The sequence below is a fragment of the Spermophilus citellus genome (assembly GCF_964194105.1).
Source record: "Spermophilus citellus genome assembly, chromosome: 7".
NCBI classification, from domain to species: Eukaryota; Metazoa; Chordata; class Mammalia; order Rodentia; family Sciuridae; genus Spermophilus; species Spermophilus citellus.
The window spans coordinates 21386105-21408063 of NC_138188.1; positions in this window are offsets into that span (position 1 = coordinate 21386105).

The window sequence follows — 21959 nt, forward strand, 5'->3', positions numbered from 1 at the left end:
AGGTTAAACCGTTGGTTGGCAGTAACAGTTTTAACTTTTAGGTTTCACTCTGTTGTCTCCTATATGCATACATGTAGTTGGAACTCTATATCAAACACAGTTTGTGCTGGCTCTTTGCATATTGACACAATAAAGTAGTTCCAAGTTCTATCTCTATTTTTTGTTTCCTATTGATGTAGCCCTAAGCAGAGACTGGCACAAATCACTTTCATGGAAAGGGGTTGCCAAGCTTCCAAAAAACTACGAGTTTCCTGAAATCCCATCAAACATTTTTTCACGCAATCTTGATGACATTTTCAGGTAATGATCAGTACCCCAATCCAACTTTTCACTCCAAATTTTGTTCTTCTAGGTTAAACTGATCTTTGGCAGTAACAGTTTTAATTTTTAGGTTTCACTCTGTTTTCTCCTATATGGATACATGTAGTTGGAACTCTAAATCAAACATGGATTGTGCTAGCTCTTTGAAACTTGACACAAAAGTAGTTCCAAGTTCTATCTCTATTGTTTGTTTCCTATTGATGTAGCCCTAAGCAGAGACTGGCACAAATCACTTTCATGGAGAGGGGTTGCCAAGCTTCCAAAAAACTACGAGCTTCGTGAAATCTCAGCACACGTTTTTTCACCCAATCTTGATGACACTTTCAGGTAATGATCAGTACCCCAATCCCACTTGGCTCACCAAATTTCGTTCTTCCAGGTTAAACCGATCGTTGGCAGTAACAGTTTAAATTTTTAGGTTTCACTCTGTTTCTCCTCTATGGATTCATGTATTTGGAACTCTAAATCAAACACGGTTTGTGCTAGCTCTTTGAAACTTGACACAGTCAAGTAGTTCCAAGTTCTATCTCTATGGTTTGTTTCCTATTGATGTAGCCCTCAGCAGAGACTGTCGCAAATCACTTTCATGGCGAGGGGTTGCCAAGCTTCCAAAAAACTACGAGCTTCGTGAAATCTCAGCACACGTTTTTTCACCCAATCTTGATAACACTTTCAGGTAATGATCAGTACCCCAATCCCACTTGGCTCACCAAATTTCGTTCTTCTAGGTTAAACCATTCATTGGCAGTAACAGTTTTAATTTTTAGGTTTCACGCTTTGTCTCCTATATGGATACATGTAGTTGGAACTCTAAATCAAACACGGTTTGTGCTAGCTCTTTGCAACTTGACACAATAAAGTAGTTCCAAGTTGTATCTCTATGGTTTGTTTCCTATTGATGTAGCCCTAAGCAGAGACTGGTGCAAATCACTTTCTTGGAAAGGGGTTGCCAAGCTTCCAAAAAACTACGAGTTTCGTGAAATCTCAGCACACATTTTTTCACCCAATCTTGATGACACTTTCAGGTAATGATCATTACCCGAATCCCACTTGGCTCACCAAATTTCGTTCTTCTAGGTTATACCGATCGTTGGCAGTAACAGTTTAAATTTTTAGGTTTCACTCTGTTTTCTCCTTTATGGATTCATGTAGTTGGAACTCTAAATCAAACACGGTTTGTGCTAGCTCTTTGAAACTTGATACAGTCAAATAGTTCCAAGTTCTATCTCTATGGTTTGTTTCCTATTGATGTAGCCCTAAGCAGAGACTGGCACAAATCACTTTCATGGAAAGGGGTTGCCAAGCTTCCAAAAAACAACGATTTTCCTGAAATCTCAGCACACATTATTTCACCCAATCTTGATGACACTTTCAGGTAATGATCAGTACACCAATCCCACTTGGCTCAACAAATTTCATTCTTCTAGGTTAAACCGTTCGTTGGCAGTAACAGTTTTAATTTTTAGGTTTCACTCTGTTGTCTCCGTTATGGATACATGTAGTTGGAACTCTAAATCAAACACAGTTTGTGCTAGCTCTTTGCATCTTGACACAATAAAGTAGTTCCAAGTTCTATCTCTATGGTTTGTTTCCTATTGATGTAGCCCTAAGCAGAGACTGGCACAAATCACTTTCATGGAAAGGGGTTGCCAAGCTTCCAAAAAACTACGAGTTTCCTGAAATCTCATCACACATTTTTTCACCCAATCTTGATGACACTTTCAGGTAATGTTCAGAACCCCAATCCCACTTTTCTCACCAAATTTCGTTCTTCTAGGTTAAACCGATCTTTGGCAGTAACAGTTTTAATTTTTAGGTTTCACTGTGTTTTCTCCAATATGGATACATGTACTTGGAACTCTAAATCCAACACGGTTTTTGCTAGCTCTTTGAAACTTGACACAAAAGTAGTTCCAAGTTCTATCTCTATTGTTTGTTTCCTATTGATGTAGCCCTAAGAAGAGACTCGCACAAATCACTTTCATGGAATGGGGTTGCCAAGCTTCCAAAAAACTACGAGTTTCCTGAAATCTCAGCAAACATTTTTTCACCCAATCTTCATGACACTTTCAGGTAATGATCAGTACCCCAATCCAACCTTTCTCACCAAATTTCGTTCTTCTAGGTTAAACCGATCTTTGGCAGTAATAGTTTTAATTTTTAGGTTTCACTCTGTTTTCTCCAATATGGATACATGTACTTGGAACTCTAAATCAAACACGGTTTGTGCTAGCTCTTTGACTTGACACAACCAAGTAGTTCCAAGTTCTATCTCTATGGTTTGTTTCCTATTGATGTAGCCCTAAGCAGAGACTGGCACAAATCACTTTCATGGAAAGGGGTTGCCAAGCTTCCAAAAAACTACGAGTTTCGTGAAATCTCAGCACACATTTTTTCACCCAATCTTCATGACACTTTCAGGTAATGATCAGTACCCAAATCACACTTGGCTCATCAAATTTCGTTCTTCTAGGTTAAACCGTTCGTTGTCAGTAACAGTTTTAATTTTTAGGTTTCACTCTGTTTTCTTCTATATGGATACATGTAGTTGGAACTCTAAATCAAACACGGATTGTGCTAGCTCTTTGAAACTTGACACAAAAGTAGTTCCAAGTTCTATCTCTATTGTTTGTTTCCTATTGATGTAGCCCTAAGCAGAGACTGGCGCAAATCACTTTCATGGAAAGGTGTTGCCAAGCTTCCAAAAAACTACGAGTTTCCTGAAATCCCATCAAATATTTTTTCACGCAATCGTGATGACACTTTCCGGTAATGATCAGTACCCCAATCCAACTTTTCACTCCAAATTTTGTTCTTCTAGGTTAAACTGATCTTTGGCAGTAACAGTTTTAATTTTTAGTTTTCACTCTGTTTTCTCCTATATGGATACATGTAGTTGGAACTCTAAATCAAACATGGATTGTGCTAGCTCTTTGAAACTTGACACAAAAGTAGTTCCAAGTTATATCTCTATTCTTTGTTTCCTATTGATGTAGCCCTAAGCAGAGACTGGCACAAATCACTTTCATGGCGAGGGGTTGCCAAGCTTCCAAAAAACTACGAGCTTCGTGAAATCTCAGCACACGTTTTTTCACCCAATCTTGATGACACTTTCAGGTAATGATCAGTACCCCAATCCCACTTGGCTCACCAAATTTCGTTCTTCCAGGTTAAACCGATCGTTGGCAGTAACAATTTAAATTTTTAGGTTTCACTCTGTTTCTCCTCTATGGATTCATGTATTTGGAACTCTAAATCAAACACGGTTTGTGCTAGCTCTTTGAAACTTGACACAGTCAAGTAGTTCCAAGTTCTATCTCTATGGTTTGTTTCCTATTGATGTAGCCCTCAGCAGAGACTGGCGCAAATCACTTTCATGGCGAGGGGTTGCCAAGCTTCCAAAAAACTACGAGCTTCGTGAAATCTCAGCACACGTTTTTTCACCCAATCTTGATAACACTTTCAGGTAATGATCAGTACCCCAATCCCACTTGGCTCACCAAATTTCGTTCTTCTAGGTTAAACCATTCATTGGCAGTAACAGTTTTAATTTTTAGGTTTCACGCTTTGTCTCCTATATGGATACATGTAGTTGGAACTCTAAATCAAACACGGTTTGTGCTAGCTCTTTGCAACTTGACACAATAAAGTAGTTCCAAGTTGTATCTCTATGGTTTGTTTCCTATTGATGTAGCCCTAAGCAGAGACTGGTGCAAATCACTTTCTTGGAAAGGGGTTGCCAAGCTTCCAAAAAACTACGAGTTTCGTGAAATCTCAGCACACATTTTTTCACCCAATCTTGATGACACTTTCAGGTAATGATCATTACCCCAATCCCACTTGGCTCACCAAATTTCGTTCTTCTAGGTTATACCGATCGTTGGCAGTAACAGTTTAAATTTTTAGGTTTCACTCTGTTTTCTCCTTTATGGATTCATGTAGTTGGAACTCTAAATCAAACACGGTTTGTGCTAGCTCTTTGAAACTTGACACAGTCAAATAGTTCCAAGTTCTATCTCTATGGTTTGTTTCCTATTGATGTAGCCCTAAGCAGAGACTGGCACAAATCACTTTCATGGAAAGGGGTTGCCAAGCTTCCAAAAAACAACGATTTTCCTGAAATCTCAGCACACATTATTTCACCCAATCTTGATGACACTTTCAGGTAATGATCAGTACCCCAATCCCACTGTTCTCACCAAATTTCGTTCTTCTAGGTTAAACCGTTCGTTGGCAGTAAGAGTTTTAATTTTTAGGTTTCACTCTGTTGTCTCCTTTATGGATACATGTAGTTGGAACTCTAAATCAAACACAGTTTGTGCTAGCTCTTTGCATCTTGACACAATAAAGTAGTTCCAAGATCTATCTCTATGGTTTGTTTCCTATTGATGTAGCCCTAAGCAGAGACTGGCACAAATCACTTTCATGGAAAGGGGTTGCCAAGCTTCCAAAAAACTACGAGTTTCCTGAAATCTCATCACACATTTTTTCACCCAATATTGATGACACTTTCAGGTAATGATCAGTACCTTAATCCCACTAGGCTCACCAAATTTCGTTCTTCTAGGTTAAACCGTTCGTTAGCACTAACAGTTTTAATTTTTAGGTTTCACTCTGTTTTCTCCTATATGGATACATGTAGTTGGAACTCTAAATCAAACACGGTTTGTGCTAGCTCTTTGAAACTTGACACAGTCAAGTAGTTCCACGTTCTATCTCTATGGTTTGTTTCCTATTGATGTAGCCCTAAGCAGAGACTGGCGCAAATCACTTTCATGGAAAGGGGTTGCCAAGCTTCCAAAAAACTACGAGTTTCGTGAAATCTCAGCACACATTTTTTCACCCAATCTTGATGACACTTTCAGGTAATGATCATTACCCCAATCCCACTTGGCTCACCAAATTTCATTCTTCTAGGTTATACCGATCGTTGGCAGTAACAGTTTAAATTTTTAGGTTTCACTCTGTTTTCTCCTTTATGGATTCATGTAGTTGGAACTCTAAATCAAACACGGTTTGTGCTAGCTCTTTGAAACTTGACACAGTCAAATAGTTCCAAGTTCTATCTCTATGGTTTGTTTCCTATTGATGTAGCCCTAAGCGCGACTGGCGTAAATCACTTTCATGGAAAGGGGTTGTCAAGCTTCCGAAAAACAACGATTTTCCTGAAATCTCAGCACACATTATTTCACCCAATCTTGATGACACTTTCAGGTAATGATCAGTACCCCAATCCCACTTTTTTCACCAAATTTCGTTCTTCTAGGTTAAACCGTTCGTTGGCAGTAACAGTTTTAACTTTTAGGTTTCACTCTGTTGTCTCCTATATGCATACATGTAGTTGGAACTCTATATCAAACACAGTTTGTGCTGGCTCTTTGCATATTGACACAATAAAGTAGTTCCAAGTTCTATCTCTATTGTTTGTTTCCTATTGATGTAGCCCTAAGCAGAGACTGGCACAAATCACTTTCATGGAAAGGGGTTGCCAAGCTTCCAAAAAACTACGAGTTTCCTGAAATCCCATCAAACATTTTTTCACGCAATCTTGATGACATTTTCAGGTAATGATCAGTACCCCAATCCAACTTTTCACTCCAAATTTTGTTCTTCTAGGTTAAACTGATCTTTGGCAGTAACAGTTTTAATTTTTAGGTTTCACTCTGTTTTCTCCTATATGGATACATGTAGTTGGAACTCTAAATCAAACATGGATTGTGCTAGCTCTTTGAAACTTGACACAAAAGTAGTTCCAAGTTCTATCTCTATTGTTTGTTTCCTATTGATGTAGCCCTAAGCAGAGACTGGCACAAATCACTTTCATGGAGAGGGGTTGCCAAGCTTCCAAAAAACTACGAGCTTCGTGAAATCTCAGCACACGTTTTTTCACCCAATCTTGATGACACTTTCAGGTAATGATCAGTACCCCAATCCCACTTGGCTCACCAAATTTCGTTCTTCCAGGTTAAACCGATCGTTGGCAGTAACAGTTTTAATTTTTAGGTTTCACTCTTTGTCTCCTATATGGATACATGTAGTTGGAACTCTAAATCAAACACGGTTTGTGCTAGCTCTTTGCAACTTTACACAATAAAGTAGTTCCAAGTTCTATCTCTATGTTTTGTTTCCTATTGATGTAGCCCTAAGCAGAGACTGGCGCAAATCACTTTCATGGAAAGGGGTTGCCAAGCTTCCAAAAAACTACGAGTTTCGTGAAATCTCAGCATACATTTTTTCACCCAATCTTGATGACACTTTCAGGTAATGATCATTACCCCAATCCCACTTGGCTCACCAAATTTCGTTCTTCTAGGTTATACCGATCGTTGGCAGTAACAGTTTAAATTTTTAGGTTTCACTCTGTTTTCTCCTTTATGGATTCATGTAGTTGGAACTCTAAATCAAACACGGTTTGTTCTAGCTCTTTGAAACTTGACACAGTCAAGTAGTTCCAAGTTCTATCTCTATGGTTTGTTTCCTATTGATGTAGCCCTAAGCGCGACTGGCGTAAATCACTTTCATGGAAAGGGGTTGCCAAGCTTCCGAAAAACAACGATTTTCCTGAAATCTCAGCACACATTATTTCACCCAATGTTGATGACACTTTCAGGTAATGATCAAGACCCCAATCCCACTTGGCTCACCAAATTTCGTTCTTCTAGTTTAAACCGTTCGTTGGCAGTAACAGTTTTAATTTTTAGGTTTCACTCTGTTTTCTCCTCTATGGATACATGTAGTTGGAACTCTAAATCAAACACAGTTTGTGCTAGCTCTTTGTAAATTGACACAATCAATTAGTTCCAAGTTCTATCGCTATGTTTTTTTTTTTCCTATTGATATAGCCCTAAGCAGAGACTGGCGCAAATCACGTTCATGGAAAGGGGTTGTCAAGCTTCCGAAAAACAACGATTTTGTGAAATCTCAGCACACATTATTTCACCCAATCTTGATGACACTTTCAGGTAATGATCAGTACCCCAATCCCACTTTTTTCACCAAATTTCGTTCTTCTAGGTTAAACCGTTCGTTGGCAGTAACAGTTTTAACTTTTAGGTTTCACTCTGTTGTCTCCTATATGCATACATGTAGTTGGAACTCTATATCAAACACAGTTTGTGCTGGCTCTTTGCATATTGACACAATAAAGTAGTTCCAAGTTCTATTTCTATTTTTTGTTTCCTATTGATGTAGCCCTAAGCAGAGACTGGCACAAATCACTTTCATGGAAAGGGGTTGCCAAGCTTCCAAAAAACTACGAGTTTCCTGAAATCCCATCAAACATTTTTTCACGCAATCTTGATGACATTTTCAGGTAATGATCAGTACCCCAATCCAACTTTTCACTCCAAATTTTGTTCTTCTAGGTTAAACTGATCTTTGGCAGTAACAGTTTTAATTTTTAGGTTTCACTCTGTTTTCTCCTATATGGATACATGTAGTTGGAACTCTAAATCAAACATGGATTGTGCTAGCTCTTTGAAACTTGACACAAAAGTAGTTCCAAGTTCTATCTCTATTGTTTGTTTCCTATTGATGTAGCCCTAAGCAGAGACTGGCACAAATCACTTTCATGGAGAGGGGTTGCCAAGCTTCCAAAAAACTACGAGCTTCGTGAAATCTCAGCACACGTTTTTTCACCCAATCTTGATGACACTTTCAGGTAATGATCAGTACCCCAATCCCACTTGGCTCACCAAATTTCGTTCTTCTAGGTTAAACCATTCATTGGCAGTAACAGTTTTAATTTTTAGGTTTCACTCTTTGTCTCCTATATGGATACATGTAGTTGGAACTCTAAATCAAACACGATTTGTGCTAGCTCTTTGCAACTTGACACAATAAAGTAGTTCCAAGTTCTATCTCTATGGTTTGTTTCCTATTGATGTAGCCCTAAGCAGAGACTGGCGCAAATCACTTTCATGGAAAGGGGTTGTCAAGCTTCCTAAAAACTACGAGTTTCCTGAATTCTCAGCACACATTTTTTCACCCAATCTTGATGACACTTTCAGGTAATGTTCAGAACCCCAATCCCACTTTTCTCACCAAATTTCCTTCTTCTAGGTTAAACCGATCTTTGGCAGTAACAGTTTTAATTTTTAGGTTTCACTGTGTTTTCTCCAATATGGATACATGTACTTGGAACTCTAAATCCAACACGGTTTTTGCTAGCTCTTTGAAACTTGACACAAAAGTAGTTCCAAGTTCTATCTCTATTGTTTGTTTCCTATTGATGTAGCCCTAAGAAGAGACTCGCACAAATCACTTTCATGGAATGGGGTTGCCAAGCTTCCAAAAAACTACGAGTTTCCTGAAATCTCAGCAAACATTTTTTCACCCAATCTTCATGACACTTTCAGGTAATGATCAGTACCCCAATCCAACCTTTCTCACCAAATTTCGTTCTTCTAGGTTAAACCGACCTTTGGCAGTAATAGTTTTAATTTTTAGGTTTCACTCTGTTTTCTCCAATATGGATACATGTACTTGGAACTCTAAATCAAACACGGTTTGTGCTAGCTCTTTGACTTGACACAACCAAGTAGTTCCAAGTTCTATCTCTATGGTTTGTTTCCTATTGATGTAGCCCTAAGCAGAGACTGGCACAAATCACTTTCATGGAAAGGGGTTGCCAAGCTTCCAAAAAACTACGAGTTTCGTGAAATCTCAGCACACATTTTTTCACCCAATCTTCATGACACTTTCAGGTAATGATCAGTACCCAAATCACACTTGGCTCATCAAATTTCGTTCTTCTAGGTTAAACCGTTCGTTGTCAGTAACAGTTTTAATTTTTAGGTTTCACTCTGTTTTCTTCTATATGGATACATGTAGTTGGAACTCTAAATCAAACACGGATTGTGCTAGCTCTTTGAAACTTGACACAAAAGTAGTTCCAAGTTCTATCTCTATTGTTTGTTTCCTATTGATGTAGCCCTAAGCAGAGACTGGCGCAAATCACTTTCATGGAAAGGTGTTGCCAAGCTTCCAAAAAACTACGAGTTTCCTGAAATCCCATCAAATATTTTTTCACGCAATCGTGATGACACTTTCCGGTAATGATCAGTACCCCAATCCAACTTTTCACTCCAAATTTTGTTCTTCTAGGTTAAACTGATCTTTGGCAGTAACAGTTTTAATTTTTAGTTTTCACTCTGTTTTCTCCTATATGGATACATGTAGTTGGAACTCTAAATCAAACATGGATTGTGCTAGCTCTTTGAAACTTGACACAAAAGTAGTTCCAAGTTATATCTCTATTCTTTGTTTCCTATTGATGTAGCCCTAAGCAGAGACTGGCACAAATCACTTTCATGGCGAGGGGTTGCCAAGCTTCCAAAAAACTACGAGCTTCGTGAAATCTCAGCACACGTTTTTTCACCCAATCTTGATGACACTTTCAGGTAATGATCAGTACCCCAATCCCACTTGGCTCACCAAATTTCGTTCTTCCAGGTTAAACCGATCGTTGGCAGTAACAATTTAAATTTTTAGGTTTCACTCTGTTTCTCCTCTATGGATTCATGTATTTGGAACTCTAAATCAAACACGGTTTGTGCTAGCTCTTTGAAACTTGACACAGTCAAGTAGTTCCAAGTTCTATCTCTATGGTTTGTTTCCTATTGATGTAGCCCTCAGCAGAGACTGGCGCAAATCACTTTCATGGCGAGGGGTTGCCAAGCTTCCAAAAAACTACGAGCTTCGTGAAATCTCAGCACACGTTTTTTCACCCAATCTTGATAACACTTTCAGGTAATGATCAGTACCCCAATCCCACTTGGCTCACCAAATTTCGTTCTTCTAGGTTAAACCATTCATTGGCAGTAACAGTTTTAATTTTTAGGTTTCACGCTTTGTCTCCTATATGGATACATGTAGTTGGAACTCTAAATCAAACACGGTTTGTGCTAGCTCTTTGCAACTTGACACAATAAAGTAGTTCCAAGTTGTATCTCTATGGTTTGTTTCCTATTGATGTAGCCCTAAGCAGAGACTGGTGCAAATCACTTTCTTGGAAAGGGGTTGCCAAGCTTCCAAAAAACTACGAGTTTCGTGAAATCTCAGCACACATTTTTTCACCCAATCTTGATGACACTTTCAGGTAATGATCATTACCCCAATCCCACTTGGCTCACCAAATTTCGTTCTTCTAGGTTATACCGATCGTTGGCAGTAACAGTTTAAATTTTTAGGTTTCACTCTGTTTTCTCCTTTATGGATTCATGTAGTTGGAACTCTAAATCAAACACGGTTTGTGCTAGCTCTTTGAAACTTGACACAGTCAAATAGTTCCAAGTTCTATCTCTATGGTTTGTTTCCTATTGATGTAGCCCTAAGCAGAGACTGGCACAAATCACTTTCATGGAAAGGGGTTGCCAAGCTTCCAAAAAACAACGATTTTCCTGAAATCTCAGCACACATTATTTCACCCAATCTTGATGACACTTTCAGGTAATGATCAGTACACCAATCCCACTTGGCTCAACAAATTTCGTTCTTCTAGGTTAAACCGTTCGTTGGCAGTAACAGTTTTAATTTTTAGGTTTCACTCTGTTGTCTCCTTTATGGATACATGTAGTTGGAACTCTAAATCAAACACAGTTTGTGCTAGCTCTTTGCATCTTGACACAATAAAGTAGTTCCAAGTTCTATCTCTATGGTTTGTTTCCTATTGATGTAGCCCTAAGCAGAGACTGGCACAAATCACTTTCATGGAAAGGGGTTGCCAAGCTTCCAAAAAACTACGAGTTTCCTGAAATCTCATCACATATTTTTTCACCCAATATTGATGACACTTTCAGGTAATGATCAGTACCTTAATCCCACTTGGCTCACCAAATTTCGTTCTTCTAGGTTAAACCGTTCTTTGGCACTAACAGTTTTAATTTTTAGGTTTCACTCTGTTTTCTCCTATATGGATACATGTAGTTGGAACTCTAAATCAAACACGGTTTGTGCTAGCTCTTTGAAACTTGACACAGTCAAGTAGTTCCACGTTCTATCTCTATGGTTTGTTTCCTATTGATGTAGCCCTAAGCAGAGACTGGCGCAAATCACTTCCATGGAAAGGGGTTGCCAAGCTTCCAAAAAACAACAAGTTTCCTGAATTCTCAGCACACATTTTTTCACCCAATCTTGATGACACTTTCAGGTAATGTTCAGAAACCCAATCCCACTTTTCTCACCAAATTTCGTTCTTCTAGGTTAAACCAATCTTTGGCAGTAACAGTTTTAATTTTTAGGTTTCACTCTGTTTTCTCCAATATGGATACATGTGCTTGGAACTCTAAATCAAACACGGTTTGTGCTAGCTCTTTGAAACTTGACACAATCAAGTAGTTCCAAATTCTATCTCTATGGTTTGTTTCCTATTGATGTAGCCCTAAGCAGAGACTGGCACAAATCACTTTCATGGAAAGGGGTTGCCAAGCTTCCAAAAAACTACGAGTTTCCTGAAATCTCAGCACACATTTTTTCACCCAATCTTCATGACACTTTCAGGTAATGACCAGTTCCCCAATCCCACTTGGCTCACCAAATTTCGTTCTTCTAGGTTAAACCGTTGATTGGCAGTAACAGTTTTAATTTTTAGGTTTCACTCTGTTTTCTTCTATATGGATACATGTAGTTGGAACTCTAAATAAACACGGTTTGTGCTAGCTCTTTGAAACTAGACACAACCAAGTAGTTCCAAGTTCTATCTCTATGGTTTGTTTCCTATTGATGTAGCCCTAAGCAGAGACTGGCACAAATCACTTTCATGGAAAGGGGTTGACAAGCTTCCAAAAAACTATGAGTTTCGTGAAATCTCAGCACACATTTTTTCACCCAAACTTCATGACACTTTCAGGTAATGATCAGTACCCAAATCCCACTTGGCTCACCAAATTTCGTTCTTCTAGGTTAAACCATTCATTGGCAGTAACAGTTTTAATTTTTAGGTTTCACTCTTTGTCTCCTATATGGATACATGTAGTTGGAACTCTAAATCAAACACGGTTTGTGCTAGCTCTTTGCAACTTGACACAATTAAGTAGTTCCAAGTTCTATCTCTATGGTTTGTTTCCTATTGATGTAGCCCTAAGCAGAGACTGGCGCAAATCACTTTCATGGAAAGGGGTTGCCAAGCTTCCAAAAAACTACGAGTTTCCTGAAATCTCATCACACATTTTTTCACCCAATATTGATGACACTTTCAGGTAATGATCAGTACCTTAATCCCACTAGGCGCACCAAATTTCGTTCTTCTAGGTTAAACCGTTCGTTGGCACTAACAGTTTTAATTTTTAGGTTTCACTCTGTTGTCTCCTATATGGATACATGTAGTTGGAACTCTAAATCAAACATGGATTGTGCTAGCTCTTTGAAACTTGACACAAAAGTAGTTCCAAGTTCTATCTCTATTGTTTGTTTCCTATTGATGTAGCCCTAAGCAGAGACTGGCACAAATCACTTTCATGGATAGGGGTTGCCAAGCTTCCAAAAAACTACGAGTTTCGTGAAATCTCAGCACACATTTTTTCACCCAATCTTGATGACACTTTCAGGTAATGATCAGTACCCCAATCCAACCTTTCTCACCAAATTTCGTTCTTCTAGTTTAAACCGATCTTTGGCAGTAATAGTTTTAATTTTTAGGTTTCACTCTGTTTTCTCCAATATGGATACATGTACTTGGAACTCTAAATCAAACACGGTTTGTGCTAGCTCTTTGAAACTTGACACAATCATGTAGTTCCAAGTTCTATCTCTATGGTTTGTTTCCTATTGATGTAGCCCTAAGCAGAGACTGGCACAAATCACTTTCATGGAAAGGGGTTGCCAAGCTTCCAAAAAACTACGAGTTTCCTGAAATCTCAGCACACATTTTTTCACCCAATCTTCATGACACTTTCAGGTAATGATCAGTTCCCCAATCCCACTTGGCTCACCAAATTTCGTTCTTCTAGGTTAAACCGTTGGTTGGCAGTAACAGTTTTAATTTTTAGGTTTCACTCTGTTTTCTTCAATATGGATACATGTATTTGGAACTCTAAAATAAACACGGTTTGTGCTGGCTCTTTGATTTGACACAACCAAGTTGTTCCAAGTTCTATCTCTATGGTTTGTTTCCTATTGATGTAGCCCTAAGCAGAGACTGGCACAAATCACTTTCATGGAAAGGGGTTGCCAAGATTCCAAAAAACTACGAGTTTCGTGAAATCTCAGCACACATTTTTTCACCCAATCTTCATGACACTTTCAGGTAATGATCAGTACCCAAATCCCACTTGGCTCATCAAATTTCGTTCTTCTAGGTTAAACCGTTCGTTGTCAGTAACAGTTTTAATTTTTAGGTTTCACTCTGTTTTCTTCTATATGGATACATGTAGTTGGAACTCTAAATCAAACACGGATTGTGCTAGCTCTTTGAAACTTGACACAAAATTAGTTCCAAGTTCTATCTCTATTGTTTGTTTCCTATTGATGTAGCCCTAAGCAGAGACTGGCGCAAATCACTTTCATTGAAAGGGGTCTCCAAGCTTCCAAAAAACTACGAGTTTCGTGAAATCTTAGCACACATTTTTTCACCCAATCTTGATGACACTTTCAGGTAATGATCAGTACCCCAATCCCACTTGGCCCACCAAATTTCGTTCTTCCAGGTTAAACCGATCGTTGGCAGTAACAGTTTAAATTTTTAGGTTTCACTCTGTTTTCTCCTTTATGGATTCATGTATTTGGAACTCTAAATCAAACACTGTTTGTGCTAGCTCTTTGAAACTTGACACAATAAAGTAGTTCCAAGTTCTATCTCTATGGTTTTTTTTCCTATTGATGTAGCCCTAAGCAGAGACTGGCGCAAATCACTTTCATGGTAAGGGGTTGCCAAGCTTCCAAAAAACTACGAGTTTCCTGAAATCTCAGCACACATTTTTTCATCCAATCATGATGATACTTTCAGGTAATGATCAGTACCCAAATCCCACTTGGCTCATCAAATTTTGTTCTTCTAGGTTAAACCGTTCGTTGTCAGTAACAGTTTTAATTTTTAGGTTTCACTCTGTTTTCTTCTATATGGATACATGTAGTTGGAACTCTAAATCAAACACGGTTTGTGCTAGCTCTTTGAAACTAGACACAACCAAGTAGATCCAAGATCTATCTCTATGGTTTGTTTCCTATTGATGTAGCAATAAGCAGAGACTGGCACAAATCACTTACAAGGAAAAAGGTTGCCAAGCTTCCAAAAAACAACGAGTTTCCTGAAATCACAGCACACATTATTTCACCCCATCTTGATGACACTTTCAGGTAATGATCAGTACCCCAATCCCACTTTTCTCACCAAATTTCGTTCTTCTAGGTTAAACCGTTCGTTGGCAGTAACAGTTTTAATTTTTAGGTTTCACTCTGTTGTCTCCTTTATGGATACATGTAGTTGGAACTCTAAATCAAACACAGTTTGTGCTAGCTCTTTGCATCTTGACACAATAAAGTAGTTCCAAGTTCTATCTCTATGGTTTGTTTCCTATTGATGTAGCCCTAAGCAGAGACTGGCACAAATCACTTTCATGGAAAGGGGTTGCCAAGCTTCCAAAAAACTACGAGTTTCCTGAAATCTCATCACACATTTTTTCAGCCAATATTGATGACACTTTCAGGTAATGATCAGTACCTTAATCCCACTAGGCTCACCAAATTTCGTTCTTCTAGGTTAAACCGTTCGTTGGCACTAACAGTTTTAATTTTTAGGTTTCACTCTGTTGTCTCCTATATGGATACATGTAGTTGGAACTCTAAATCAAACATGGATTGTGCTAGCTCTTTGAAACTTGACACAAAAGTAGTTCCAAGTTCTATCTCTATTGTTTGTTTCCTATTGATTTAGCCCTAAGCAGAGACTGGCACAAATCACTTTCATGGAGAGGGGTTGCCAAGCTTCCAAAAAACTACGAGTTTCGTGAAATCTCAGCACACATTTTTTCACCCAATCTGCATGACACTTTCAGGTAATGATCAGTACCCCAATCCAACCTTTCTCACCAAATTTCGTTCTTCTAGTTTAAACCGATCTTTGGCAGTAATAGTTTTAATTTTTAGGTTTCACTCTGTTTTCTCCAATATGGATACATGTACTTGGAACTCTAAATCAAACACGGTTTGTGCTAGCTCTTTGAAACTTGACACAATCATGTAGTTCCAACTTCTATCTCTATGGTTTGTTTCCTATTGATGTAGCCCTAAGCAGAGACTGGCACAAATCACTTTCATGGAAAGGGGTTGCCAAGCTTCCAAAAAACTACGAGTTTCCTGAAATCTCAGCACACATTTTTTCACCCAATCTTCATGACACTTTCAGGTAATGATCAGTTCCCCAATCCCACTTGGCTCACCAAATTTTGTTCTTCTAGGTTAAACCGTTGGTTGGCAGTAACAGTTTTAATTTTTAGGTTTCACTCTGTTTTCTTCAATATGGATACATGTATTTGGAACTCTAAAATAAACACGGTTTGTGCTGGCTCTTTGATTTGACACAACCAAGTTGTTCCAAGTTCTATCTCTATGGTTTGTTTCCTATTGATGTAGCCCTAAGCAGAGACTGGCACAAATCACTTTCATGGAAAGGGGTTGCCAAGCTTCCAAAAAACTACGAGTTTCGTGAAATCTCAGCACACATTTTTTCACCCAATCTTCATGACACTTTCAGGTAATGATCAGTACCCAAATCCCACTTGGCTCATCAAATTTCGTTCTTCTAGGTTAAACCGTTCGTTGTCAGTAACAGTTTTAATTTTTAGGTTTCACTCTGTTTTCTTCTATATGGATACATGTAGTTGGAACTCTAAATCAAACACGGATTGTGCTAGCTCTTTGAAACTTGACACAAAATTAGTTCCAAGTTCTATCTCTATTGTTTGTTTCCTATTGATGTAGCCCTAAGCAGAGACTGGCGCAAATCACTTTCATGGAAAGGGGTTGCCAAGCTTCCAAAAAACTACGAGTTTCGTGAAATCTTAGCACACATTTTTTCACCCAATCTTGATGACACTTTCAGGTAAAGATCAGTACCCCAATCCCACTTGGCCCACCAAATTTCGTTCTTCCAGGTTAAACCGATCGTTGGCAGTAACAGTTTAAATTTTTAGGTTTCACTCTGTTTTCTCCTTTATGGATTCATGTATTTGGAACTCTAAATCAAACACTGTTTGTGCTAGCTCTTTGAAACTTGACACAATAAAGTAGTTCCAAGTTCTATCTCTATGTTTTTTTTTCCTATTGATGTAGCCCTAAGCAGAGACTGGCGCAAATCACTTACATGGAAAGGGGTTGCCAAGCTTCCAAAAAACAACGAGTTTCCTGAAATCACAGCACACATTATTTCACCCCATCTTGATGACACTTTCAGGTAATGATCAGTACCCCAATCCCACTTTTCTCACCAAATTTCGTTCTTCTAGGTTAAACCGTTCGTTGGCAGTAACAGTTTTAATTTTTAGGTTTCACTCTGTTGTCTCCTTTATGGATACATGTAGTTGGAACTCTAAATCAAACACAGTTTGTGCTAGCTCTTTGCATCTTGACACAATAAAGTAGTTCCAAGATCTATCTCTATGGTTTGTTTCCTATTGATGTAGCCCTAAGCAGAGACTGGCACAAATCACTTTCATGGAAAGGGGTTGCCAAGCTTCCAAAAAACTACGAGTTTCCTGAAATCTCATCACACATTTTTTCACCCAATATTGATGACACTTTCAGGTAATGATCAGTACCTTAATCCCACTAGGCTCACCAAATTTCGTTCTTCTAGGTTAAACCGTTCGTTAGCACTAACAGTTTTAATTTTTAGGTTTCACTCTGTTTTCTCCTATATGGATACATGTAGTTGGAACTCTAAATCAAACACGGTTTGTGCTAGCTCTTTGAAACTTGACACAGTCAAGTAGTTCCACGTTCTATCTCTATGGTTTGTTTCCTATTGATGTAGCCCTAAGCAGAGACTGGCGCAAATCACTTTCATGGAAAGGGGTTGCCAAGCTTCCAAAAAACTACGAGTTTCGTGAAATCTCAGCACACATTTTTTCACCCAATCTTGATGACACTTTCAGGTAATGATCATTACCCCAATCCCACTTGGCTCACCAAATTTCATTCTTCTAGGTTATACCGATCGTTGGCAGTAACAGTTTAAATTTTTAGGTTTCACTCTGTTTTCTCCTTTATGGATTCATGTAGTTGGAACTCTAAATCAAACACGGTTTGTGCTAGCTCTTTGAAACTTGACACAGTCAAATAGTTCCAAGTTCTATCTCTATGGTTTGTTTCCTATTGATGTAGCCCTAAGCGCGACTGGCGTAAATCACTTTCATGGAAAGGGGTTGTCAAGCTTCCGAAAAACAACGATTTTCCTGAAATCTTAGCACACATTATTTCACCCAATCTTGATGACACTTTCAGGTAATGATCAGTACCCCAATCCCACTTTTTTCACCAAATTTCGTTCTTCTAGGTTAAACCGTTCGTTGGCAGTAACAGTTTTAACTTTTAGGTTTCACTCTGTTGTCTCCTATATGCATACATGTAGTTGGAACTCTATATCAAACACAGTTTGTGCTGGCTCTTTGCATATTGACACAATAAAGTAGTTCCAAGTTCTATCTCTATTGTTTGTTTCCTATTGATGTAGCCCTAAGCAGAGACTGGCACAAATCACTTTCATGGAAAGGGGTTGCCAAGCTTCCAAAAAACTACGAGTTTCCTGAAATCCCATCAAACATTTTTTCACGCAATCTTGATGACATTTTCAGGTAATGATCAGTACCCCAATCCAACTTTTCACTCCAAATTTTGTTCTTCTAGGTTAAACTGATCTTTGGCAGTAACAGTTTTAATTTTTAGGTTTCACTCTGTTTTCTCCTATATGGATACATGTAGTTGGAACTCTAAATCAAACATGGATTGTGCTAGCTCTTTGAAACTTGACACAAAAGTAGTTCCAAGTTCTATCTCTATTGTTTGTTTCCTATTGATGTAGCCCTAAGCAGAGACTGGCACAAATCACTTTCATGGAGAGGGGTTGCCAAGCTTCCAAAAAACTACGAGCTTCGTGAAATCTCAGCACACGTTTTTTCACCCAATCTTGATGACACTTTCAGGTAATGATCAGTACCCCAATCCCACTTGGCTCACCAAATTTCGTTCTTCCAGGTTAAACCGATCGTTGGCAGTAACAGTTTTAATTTTTAGGTTTCACTCTTTGTCTCCTATATGGATACATGTAGTTGGAACTCTAAATCAAACACGGTTTGTGCTAGCTCTTTGCAACTTGACACAATAAAGTAGTTCCAAGTTCTATCTCTATGTTTTGTTTCCTATTGATGTAGCCCTAAGCAGAGACTGGCGCAAATCACTTTCATGGAAAGGGGTTGCCTATCTTCCAAAAAACTACGAGTTTCGTGAAATCTCAGCATACATTTTTTCACCCAATCTTGATGACACTTTCAGGTAATGATCATTACCCCAATCCCACTTGGCTCACCAAATTTCGTTCTTCTAGGTTATACCGATCGTTGGCAGTAACAGTTTAAATTTTTAGGTTTCACTCTGTTTTCTCCTTTATGGATTCATGTAGTTGGAACTCTAAATCAAACACGGTTTGTTCTAGCTCTTTGAAACTTGACACAGTCAAGTAGTTCCAAGTTCTATCTCTATGGTTTGTTTCCTATTGATGTAGCCCTAAGCGCGACTGGCGTAAATCACTTTCATGGAAAGGGGTTGCCAAGCTTCCGAAAAACAACGATTTTCCTGAAATCTCAGCACACATTATTTCACCCAATGTTGATGACACTTTCAGGTAATGATCAGTACCCCAATCCCACTTTTTTCACCAAATTTCGTTCTTCTAGGTTAAACCATTCGTTGGCAGTAACAGTTTTAACTTTTAGGTTTCACTCTGTTGTCTCCTATATGGATACATGTAGTTGGAACTCTAAATCAAACACAGTTTGTGCTGGCTCTTTGCATATTGACACAATAGTGCAGTTCCATGTTCTATCTCTATTGTTTGTTTCCTATTGATGTAGCCCTAAGCAGAGACTGGCACAAATCACTTTCATGGAAAGGGGTTGCCAAGCTTCCAAAAAACTACGAGTTTCCTGAAATCCCATCAAACATTTTTTCACGCAATCTTGATGACACTTTCAGGTAATGATCAGTACCCCAATCCAACTTTTCACTCCAAATTTTGTTCTTCTAGGTTAAACTGATCTTTGGCAGTAACAGTTTTAATTTTTAGGTTTCACTCTGTTTTCTCCTATATGGATACACGTAGTTGGAACTCTAAATCAAACATGGATTGTGCTAGCTCTTTGAAACTTGACACAAAAGTAGTTCCAAGTTCTATCTCTATTTTTTGTTTCCTATTGATGTAGCCCTAAGCAGAGACTGGCACAAATCACTTTCATGGAGAGGGGTTGCCAAGCTTCCAAAAAACGACGAGCTTCGTGAAATCTCAGCACACGTTTTTTCACCCAATCTTGATGACACTTTCATGTAATGAGGAGTACCCCAATCCCACTTGGCTCACCAAATTTCGTTCTTCCAGGTTAAACCGATCGTTGGCAGTAACAGTTTAAATTTTTAGGTTTCACTCTGTTTCTCCTCTATGGATTCATGTATTTGGAACTCTAAATCAAACACGGTTTGTGCTAGCTCTTTGAAACTTGACACAGTCAAGTAGTTCCAAGTTCTATCTCTATGGTTTGTTTCCTATTGATGTAGCCCTAAGCAGAGACTGGCACAAATCACTTTCATGGAAAGGGGTTGCCAAGCTTCCAAAAAACTACGAGTTTCCTGAAAGCACACATTTTTTCACCCAATCTTCATGACACTTTCAAGTAATGATCAGTACCCCAATCCCACTTGGCTCACCAAATTTCGTTCTTCTAGGTTAAACCATTCATTGGCAGTAACAGTTTTAATTTTTAGGTTTCACTCTTTGTCTCCTATATGGATACATGTTGTTGGAACTCTAAATCAAACACGGTTTGTGCTAGCTCTTTGCAACTTGACACAATAAAGTAGTTCCAAGTTCTATCTCTATGGTTTGTTTCCTATTGATGTAGCCCTAAGCAGAGACTGGCGCAAATCACTTTCATGGAAAGGGGTTGCCAAGCTTCCAAAAAACTACGAGTTTCGTGAAATCTCAGCACACATTTTTTCACCCAATCTTGATGACACTTTCAGGTAATGATCAGTACCCCAATCCCACTTGGCTCACCAAATTTCGTTCTTCCAGGTTAAACCGATCGTTGGCAGTAACAGTTTAAATTTTTAGGTTTCACTCTGTTTTCTCCTTTATGGATACATGTAGTTGGAACTCTAAATCAAACACGGTTTGTGCTAGGTCTTTGTAACTTGACAAATTCAAGTAGTTCCAAGATCTACCTCTATGGTTTGTTTCCTATTGATGTAGCCCTCAGCAGAGACTGGCACAAATCACTTTCATTGAAATGGGTTGCCAAGCTTCCAAAAAACTACGAGTTTCCTGAAATCTCAGCACACACTTTTTCACCCACTCTTCATGACACTTTCAGGTAATGATCAGTACCCCAATCCCACTTGGCTCACCAAATTTCGTTCTTCTAGGTTAAACCGTTCATTGGCAGTAAGAGTTTTAATTTTTAGGTTTCACTCTTTTTCTCCTATATGGATACATGTAGTTGGAACTCTAAATCAAACACGGTTTGTGCTAGCCCTTTGAAACTTGACACAATAAAGTAGTTCCAAATTCTATCTCTATGGTTTGTTTCCTATTGATGTAGCCCTAAGCAGAGACTGGCGCAAATAACTTCCATGGAAAGAGGTTGCCAAGCTTCCTAAAAACTACGAGTTTCCTGAATTCTCAGCAAACACCTTTTCACGCAATCTTGATGACACTTTCAGGTAATGTTCAGAACCCCAATCCCACTTTTCTCACCAAATTTCGTTCTTCTAGGTTAAACCGATCTTTGGCAGTAACAGTTTTAATTTTTAGGTTTCACTGTGTTTTCTCCAATATGGATACATGTACTTGGAACTCTAAATCAAACACGGTTAGTGCTACCTCTTTGAAACTTGACACAAATGTAGTTCCAAGTTCTATCTCTATTGTTTGTTTCCTATTGATGTAGCCCTAAGAAGAGACTCGCACAAATCACTTTCAAGGAATGGGGTTGCCAAGCTTCCAAAAAACTACGAGTTTCCTGAAATCTCAGCAAACATTTTTTCACCCAATCTTCATGACACTTTCAGGTAATGATCAGTACTTCAATCCAACCTTTCTCACCAAATTTCGTTCTTCTAGGTTAAACCGATCTTTGGCAGTAATAGTTTTAATTTTTAGGTTTCACTCTGTTTTCTCCAATATGGATACATGTACTTGGAACTCTAAATCAAACACGGTTTTTGCTAGCTCTTTGACTTGACACAACCAAGTAGTTCCAAGTTCTATCTCTATGGTTTGTTTCCTATTGATGTAGCCCTAAGCAGAGACTGGCACAAATCACTTTCATGGAAAGGGGTTGCCAAGCTTCGAAAAAACTACGAGGTTCGTGAAATCTCAGCACACATTTTTTCACCCAATATTCATGACACTTTCAGGTAATGATCAGTACCCAAAT